The sequence below is a fragment of the Rhineura floridana genome, chromosome 11 (assembly GCF_030035675.1).
Source record: "Rhineura floridana isolate rRhiFlo1 chromosome 11, rRhiFlo1.hap2, whole genome shotgun sequence".
NCBI classification, from domain to species: Eukaryota; Metazoa; Chordata; class Lepidosauria; order Squamata; family Rhineuridae; genus Rhineura; species Rhineura floridana.
In genome coordinates this window covers 33,085,502-33,094,437 of record NC_084490.1, presented here as the reverse complement: position 1 = coordinate 33,094,437, position 8,936 = coordinate 33,085,502, and the positions used below count along the sequence as shown (strand labels likewise).

The 8,936-nt window shown below is 40.9% G+C and overlaps 1 pseudogene; it reads left to right on the top strand.

Moving 5' to 3' along the window:
- The first annotated feature begins 217 nt into the window (after nucleotides 1–217).
- Nucleotides 218–8,677, top strand: LOC133367831 (olfactory receptor 6M1-like; annotated as a pseudogene).
- Nucleotides 8,678–8,936: the final 259 nt, after the last annotated feature.

The following is an 8,936-nucleotide window of genomic DNA, read 5'->3' as shown; positions in this document are numbered from 1 at the left end:
GCCGCAATGGTGGTGATGCAGAAGAAATGAGTCGCAGCGGGAAGCACAGACCACAGCGGAGCGGCGAGGAAGACACGGCCGCAGCGGGAAGCACAGACCACAGCGGCGGCGATAGAGACGATACGGGCCGCAGCAGAGGGCGCAGGCCGCAGCGGCAGCGACAGAGATGACAGAGCCGCAGCAAGGAGCACAAACTACAACGGCGAAAGCACAAGCCATGGCAGGAAGCACAGGCCGTAACGGCGGCGGCAGACACGGCACGGAGAGCGCAGCAGAAAGCGCAGGCCACAACGATAGAAACAGCATGGGCCGACATGGGCCGCAGCAAGGAACACAGATCGCAGCAGCGGCAACAAAGAGGCAACAAAGAGGCACAGGTCGCGACGAGGACACAGCGGCTGTGGCAGCAGAGAAGGTACGAGCGGGGGGGGATGTTAATTCGTCCTATGTATCTCTCTCGTCAAGCCCCGAAGTAGATGGTAAGCTTGCTCCTTGGTTGCAGATTCTACAGCGTTTTTACTGCCAGTACCACACCTCCTCAACCACCCCACACACCAAGTTACAGAGGGCAGAAAGGGGTGGACATCTAAAATAGGGAGACAGGAAGATCTTACACAAATCCATTCAAGTCCCAAAAGGATGTTAAAAGATGTTAAAAAAGATAAAAACGGCGGAGCTCTAATCACAATATCCTCCTCCTAAGAAGCTATTTTTACTATGTACACACTTTCTCATGAGCAGCTGAGCATATATACAGACAACTTGTACACAGGTAACATATAATGTTTAAACACCCTTGGTGTCCTAGCTAGGGATGCGAGAGATGTTTGATTCAGTTGCATTTCAAGGAGAACCTTCCTAATTCTAACTTCCAGAAATATACATGAATTGAAACAGAGCCATTCCTCAAAAGTCACACTTCTCTGAAGCCAAGTAACAAGTACAAAAATGCATGTACAAAAGTAAAGTGTGCATAAAACACATATATTAGTGAAAATAATATACAAAATGCATTATATCAGGGAAAATGCACTTTCCAAAAACATGTATAGTATATTAGGCAAAATTGCATTCAAAATGAGTATATTAGGAGAATTTCATTCTCAAATGCTGATGAATTTTCATGAGGACTTTTTCCCCAAAAAAAGAACTGCAAACTGATGTGGTAATGTGGAGAACTAAACTTAAAACTGGAATTTAAGACTAGGATTGAGAGTCATTTAAATCTATGAGGTTTCCTGGGTAGATATTATAGGATTGTACTTTTATCAAGTTAAAAAAATATTACATTGTGTGTTTTCATTGTCATTCAGTTACGACCCCCATCTATGGAACATTAACAAATATTTCGGCAAAAAGAGTCTTTCTTTGGGGCCAGGTGGAAAGATATGGTAGAAAGGATTACATCATTCTTTACATTTGGCTTTTGCCACATGGCTCAAAAGCATTCATTACCAGTCTTTTGATTAAAAAAGCACCTTACTTTAAACACTACTGTTAACTGTACAGCAGATTTCAAACATGAGTTTGAATACAACTAGTACACAAGGTGTCACCATGAGCTAGTATAACAAACTATGTACACCGAAGGGGACTATCTTGAGGGACAATGACTGCTATTAGTCACATATTTAGGTATAGTTAAGCCTGCTGGCACAATTCAACCATGCATATTCAGAAGAAGTTATTAACATATTCAGTAGGAGTTACTGCAAGGGAAATGTTTATAGTGTTGGCCTGCAGGCATTTCATTTTAGTTAGACATTGTTCTCCCAGGGGTCTGGCAGAGGTTCATAGGGATTCAGACAAAGCAATGAACGCACCAGAAAGTTCCTCTATAACATATTTCATTAGAGGATAAACCATATAGAATAAGAGGGGAGGAAACAGATATACAGACTCACATCACTTCTGTTGCTGAGAAAGCCCTGCAACAGCACAAACATAGTCTCAGCATGCCACAACACACATCAAAATCCTGGTCCATGGTGAGGTTCACCATGGAAGGGGTCTGTAGGGTTTGTGTACGTTCTGACCACCATTGACCACAATGTAAGCTGCCTATTAATCACACTTGGCACTGGTAGCTCACTTAACTTGGCTCAAGACACCTGACTAGATTCAAACACAAGTAAAGGGCAAGGGTGCAGCAAAGACTTAAGCATAAAGGAGGCTTATTGTATGCATCATTTCCTAACCTCCTTGCCATATCTTGTGCATGGTTCCTGTACGGATGTGGAAAGGGGAGTCATTATTATCTAGCACTAACTTGACACTTCTTATGTATATAAACAAATAGATAAATATGAAAAGACAGAGCTACTGACACCATGCTTGTCCCTTTCAGATGCACTTCATTGTGTCAAGTGCCCAGAAGATCAATATCCAAACAAGAACAAAGACAAATGTATTCAAAAAGTTCTAAACTTACTTACCTATCATGAGCCTTGGGGGATCATTTTGGTTTCCCTTGCTATTTTCTTTGCTGTATTAACAGTTTGGGTGATACACGTTTTTCTCAAGAGCTGGATTACTCCCACTGTCAAAGCCAACAACCAGAACCTCAGCTCTGTTCTGCTCATCTTCATCCTGTTTCGCTACCTTTCTTCCTTGCTACATTTCCTTCATTGGCAAAGCTGGAAAAATGAGCTGTCTGTTCCATCAAACAGCATTTGGCATCATTTTCTCTGTTGTAGTTTCTTGTGTGTTGGCAAAAACCATCATTGTGGTTCTAGTTTTCCTGGGCACAAAGCCAGGCAACAGGATGAAGAAATGGTTAGGACAAAAAGTGGCCACCTCCATTGTTCTTTCCTGCTCCCTTATTCAAGTGTGTATTTGTACTGTGTGGCTGTCCACCTCTCCTCCCTTCCCAGATGTTAACTGGGGCTGGTTACAGGGACCATACAACTCCCCTGTTACAAAAGCTCCACTGGTTGCCACTCTGTTTCCGGACACAATTCAAAGTGCTGGTGATGGCCTATAAAGCCCTATACGGCTTAGGTCCAGGCTATCTCTCAGACCTTATCTCCCTATATGAGCCTGCCCGGGCCCTGAGATCCTCAGGAGAGGCCTTTCTCTCAATACCCACATCCTCACAAGCACGACTAGTGGATGTAAGATAGGGCCTTTTCGGTGGCTGCCCCGAGGCTTTGGAATTCCCTTCCTAGGGAGGCAAGAATAGCCCCCTCCTTGCAGTCCTTCAATTGTCTAGCAAAGACGTTTTTATTCTAACAAGTCTTTGGAACTGAAAGCTGTTAAGGACAGGACTTGAAGGGTGCTGCATTGCTATTGTCTAACTGTATTATTTTAAACTGAGTTTGAATTATTTTAACTGTATGTATGAATGATTTTAATACTGTAAATAATTTAATTCAATTTTAATTTAGACTTTTGTATGTTTTTAATTATATGTGTGCTTTTATCTGGAAGCCACCATGAGTTCTAGTTTTGGAAAAAGGGCGGGGTAAAAATAATGATAATAAATAAATAAATACTGTGTGGCTGTCCACCTCTCCTCCCTTTCCTAATGCTGACATGTACTTACAGGCTGGGCAAATCATACTGGCATGTAATGAAGGGTCTCTTTCAGTATGGCTCTTTTGATATTCTTAGCCCATTAATTTAAGTAGAATTTTTGTGTCCTTCCACGAGGTATCTTAAAATCCAGGTAAAAACAGAGTTCCTTTGGTCAAAGATTCACGGTATAGAAGTTGAGACCTTCTTCCAAACTGGATTAAAAGCTGAGAAAATAGACAACGTACTAAGAAAAGGTCTGAAATTAATGTAGCTCATCACAGTCAATTTGTTCTCTAAATCTGAATCTCCTGGGGAGTGACTTATAGGGGCAATGTCTTTCGTATGAGACACACAGTTCTATATATATATCTTAAAGCATTGACTTCCAAGGATTACAATGGGAGGTCTATTAAATCTAGTTAATGTATCAGTCGGATCTAGATTTAGGGGATAATTCACACACAGGCTGCTGACAAGCAGGGCTTTGTGGAGCAGCTAAGCCACCATTGCATCTGCACAGAGGCTGGAACAGAATGATCACTATGCCAGCCCGGAATTGGTACAGCAATTGGGACCAATGCCATTGCTTGAGAGCAGTGAAATCATCTTGGGATCCAATAAAATCTGGGTGATATCAGGCCCTCTCCCTTCTTGCCTCTGGAAGGACTCCAGTTTAGGGTCTGCCACTGGCTGTTGCTGCTAAGGATCCAACTGTTGGCACTCCCACCTCCATATTTGGCAGGCAGTAGGAGGAGTGCCACACTGACAAACAGAAGGAGAATGGTTTAGTTGGCATAGGTTGATGGAAGGACAACTCCATCCAATCTAAACCCTCACCCAGCCTAGTGCAAGATAATTGTAGCTTACAATTACAACTGTATGCTATTTGAACTTAGCTCCCACTAAAATGAAGTTATGATTAGCTTGCTCCATTGATTTCAGTGGGCATTAAGTTAATCTTAGTCTGGATTCAACCCATAATATGTGTGCAATTTGCAACTTAACCCCCCCTACAAAACTATTTCTTAATTTCTAAACAAGTTTCTTAACTAATCCTCAGAGGATTGTTACATGACTACAGGAATAAAACCTCTCATGGGTGCATAGAAGGTGAAATAATTAATAGAATGGATTTGTCAAATGGAAAGGTAAGGACATTTGGCATCTTTTCAGCCTCTTTGGAGATGGAGAGTACTAATATGAACCAAAGTTGTCTTCCTAGGCATTTATTGCAACAGAATCAAGTAGGCAGTGTTGGGTTGTACATTATTATCCTCACCATCATCGGCATTATTATTATTATTTGCAGCATCAAGAAAGAATCCTCAAATTGTAAGATAACTTTTCAAATTTAATGAATTGGTATTAAACTTTAGTAATACTACTACTAATAATAAATAATTTATCACAGTTAAAGAAAACCTTGTGTAAACTAGATGGAAGTTTCCATATATTTGTGTATTTAGGGTTTGATTTCATAAATCTGAGATTCTTCAGTTCTTCTGTTAGAGATTCCACAAAAACATATTTGGAATATCAGAAGAGATTCTCAGTGTTGATTACACCATCCTTCCTTCTTTGATTTGTAAAGGTAAACATCAAAAATCCTGCCATGGGATGGTGTCTTTATCATCAGATTATATTTATAGATTAATATGGAGTTTTTAGAAATTGCTTGAGAGATACTGCATTAGGGCTGCTTTCACACTGCACTTTATTCCATTATTCTGGTGATTTCTTACCTGGTAATTTGTGCATTATATTTGATCTTTCACACAATGCACAAGCTAGCTCCAGAATTCTAGTGGAATGTAGTGGAAGTTTAGCGCTAATTTCCATGATAAAGGATACCAGAAATAATCTGTTAGCCAGGCTGGGAACCGGGAAGATTGCAGGAATAAGCTGCAGCTGCTCACGTGACAGGCATCCCAGCATGCAGTGCGTTCTCACCCTTTAGTCATGCCGGGGGGTTGCCTGACAAACATTGTACCGGTATTCCAGCATCAGCGCAGATAGCGTCAGCATTTCCCACACATACCCCTGTCTTGATACAATACAGTAAAACAATTTAAAAAGTCAGATCCTAAAGGGAGAGGGCTTGCACGGTGATGGGATGAGATCTTAGACCTCCTACACAGTGGGGAACAGTGTGCATGCGTGAAGGACGTAAACAAGCCATGTGAAAGACAGTTGTGCAAAATGCTGGTATATCAGCTGAAAAAGCTGATATTTCTTAACAGGTACTGCAGTGTGAAAGGGATTTTAGAAATTGGGACAAAAGCACTAGCTTTTTAATCCATTAAACTAATGCAATCAGCCCCCATGTGTGAAAGAAGAGAGACATGGGATTGGATACACCAGCCCCTCCCAATATAGCAGTGTAGACCACGGGTAGGGAAAGGTGACTCTGTAAATTTCAGTTTCTCTCAGTTTCTCAGTTCTCCGCATGTCCGTATCATTTCACAATTTTTTTAAAAAAAATCCTCATGAAATTTTATCCACATTTTAGTGTGAATTTCTCCCAGTGTAGACAATTTTGTATGCATTTTGCCTAATATACTCATGTTTTACTGAGCATTCCACCAACTTCATATGCATCCCCCTCAATAAAGAGCTGGCTACCATAGGTTCAAGAGTACAATATTTCTGTATGCTATTTTCACATCTCTGCATTTTTATGCACACTTTACCCTAGTATATGCATTTTGCACACAATACCTTGCGGAGGAACTGCACTGCAAAATTCAGAGATGTGTGACTTTTGAAGGATGGATGTGTTTCAGTTCGCATATTGTTTTGGAAAGTGTGAATTAGGTAGGTCCAGCTTTAAATGTGAACAGAATTGAACTTTCCCCCCATCCTTAATCATGGGGCTCTTTTTGTATACATGTTTAGGTTTGAGGGCTTTTTCAGATTCTGGTGCTCCTGGTTGTATTATTGCTTCCCTCAAAATCCCAATGTGGAGCAAGCCAGTCTGCAGGTTTCATCATACCCTTGTCAGCTGGGTTATTCAATACACATGGATGGTCATGCTTTGGAGACATAAATCCTCAAAATATAAACAGCATAATATGTGACAGACAGCATACTACTATATTTCTGTATGTGCATATGTCTAATCCTTACAGTCTTCCCAAATCCTTGTATTCTTTTTTCTTTTTTGGGGGGGGTGTTATGAGATCATGCATATGAAAGTAAAGCTATATGCACATATGACTCCATCATATGAAGTGTCCACGAAGTGGGACTTTAGCACAGCAGCAACCCCACTCTGCTTATGGAACAGTTAGTGTGTGAACCAGCCTTTAGACATTTCTGGCTCTAAAGCAATGCGTGCACGTTTCTCCCTCTTCCATATCAAACTTGGTGACTCTAAAAATGTTGCTCATGGAGATGAATGGAACTTTCCTGAGACTCATGTTTACAATAGAATTCATCAGCTTCAAACATAAATTTCATATGAATCTCTCTCAATAAAGAGCTGACTATGAACTGGCTCTTCTAAAGGACATAGGAAGAGCCCTGTTTATTCATATGGAGAATATGTCAAATTCAGCATTCAATTTCTGGTTTGGCATTCAATACCCAGTAAGTCAACAAGAGAGAAGGCAACAATTCTCCCCAAATATTCATTTCCAGCACTGGATGTTTAACTGTGTGGTTATTCTGAACATGGAGTTTAAATTAGGTATCCTAGTTTTTAATTAATAGACCTAGGACTTATCCTCCATTTATCTACCAATAGTGAATAAGGGTGTGCATTAATTCTGTGTGCAGCCTGGACAACAAGGCAAATGAGGGTGATTTGGAGGTAGATTGTGGACTTAAAGTATGTGCATAAAGTTAACAGCAAGACCATATCCTTACCCTTCTTCTTTTCTGAGAAACAAAAGCAATCCGACTGGGAAAACACCCAGACCTCAAGACTGCTGGGGCGGGGGGGGGAGTCTTTTTTTAGATTCCCATTAAAATCAAAGGGAACAAAACAGAACTTCAGATTTAACATATCAGAGTTGGCCCCAAATAGCAAATAGAATCAGAACAACTGTTTTGGATCCAAAAGAGCTGCCTCCAAACACTATAAATACAGATACATGATGCATCTTGTGGTCACTGCACACCTCTCATGAATATGGCTGATAAGGTCTCTCTACCTCCCTTGTTTCTATATTTTCCTCATGCATTGTTTCCTAGGAAATAAGATGTTCCAAAACATGGAGAAAGGTAATAAGACTATTGTGACTGAATTCATCCTTCTGGGATTTCAGACCGTTCGCTCTGTTGAGATTCTGATCTTCATCACCTTCTTCTTTGTGTATGCATTGACCATTACGGGTAATGTCACACTAATTATACTGGTACTTACCAATCACCATCTTCAATTGCCCATGTATTTTTTCTTGAGTAATCTCTCATTCCTGGAGCTCATGATCACTTCAACCGTGATGCCTAAGATGCTAATAAATATAATCACAGGAAAGAAGACCATCTCTTTTGTGGGCTGTCTTACTCAGTCATTCTTCTATTTCCTTATGGGCTCAACTGAATTTTTCATCCTGGCTGTAATGTCCTTTGACCGTTACGTTGCAATATGCTACCCCCTGCGCTATGCATCCAGTTTGAACAGCAAAGCCTGTTTCCAGCTCCTTCTGGGGTCATGGGTTGGTGGTTTCTTGATTATTCTAGTTCCCAGCATTGTGACAGCTGGTCTACCATTCCGTGGCCCAAACATTGTCAACCACTTCTTCTGTGACAGTGCCCCCTTACTCAAGCTTGTCTGTGGTGACACATCATTGGCTGAAACGGTTGATTTGGGGACTTCTTCCATATTGCTTTTGGGTTCACTTCTCGTAACAGTTGTGTCATACATTTACATTATTATTGCTGTCCTGAAGATACCATCAGCACAAGGGCGACAAAAGGCCTTCTCAACCTGTGTGTTTCTCATATCACTGTGGTAACATTGTACTATGGGAGCTCTATCTTCATTTATGTCCGTCCCACTAAAGGGAACATTCTGGATTTCAACAAAATAGGCACTGTACTGAACACAATGGTGACACCCATGCTAAATCCTTTCATATGCAGTCTGAGAAATGAGAAAGTGAAGGATTCCCTTAGAGTTATCTTCAATCAAAGAAAACTAATTCTTAAGAAATAAACTGAACATGCAGCAAAATCCAGCAAAGGGATTTTAAGATCCGGTAGCTTCAGTGGGAGAGAGTCAGCATAGACTAGTGTGTTGGACTTAGATTATGGAGACCAGGTTCAAATCTTCACCTAGCTAGGCAGCTCACTATAAGATATTGGATCATTTAATTCCTGCCAGCCTTACCTACCTCCAAAGGTTGTTGTGAAAGGTAAATGTGACCATCCATGTATGTGTACCTTCTAACCTCTAGAATGCCCTGGGAGATGAC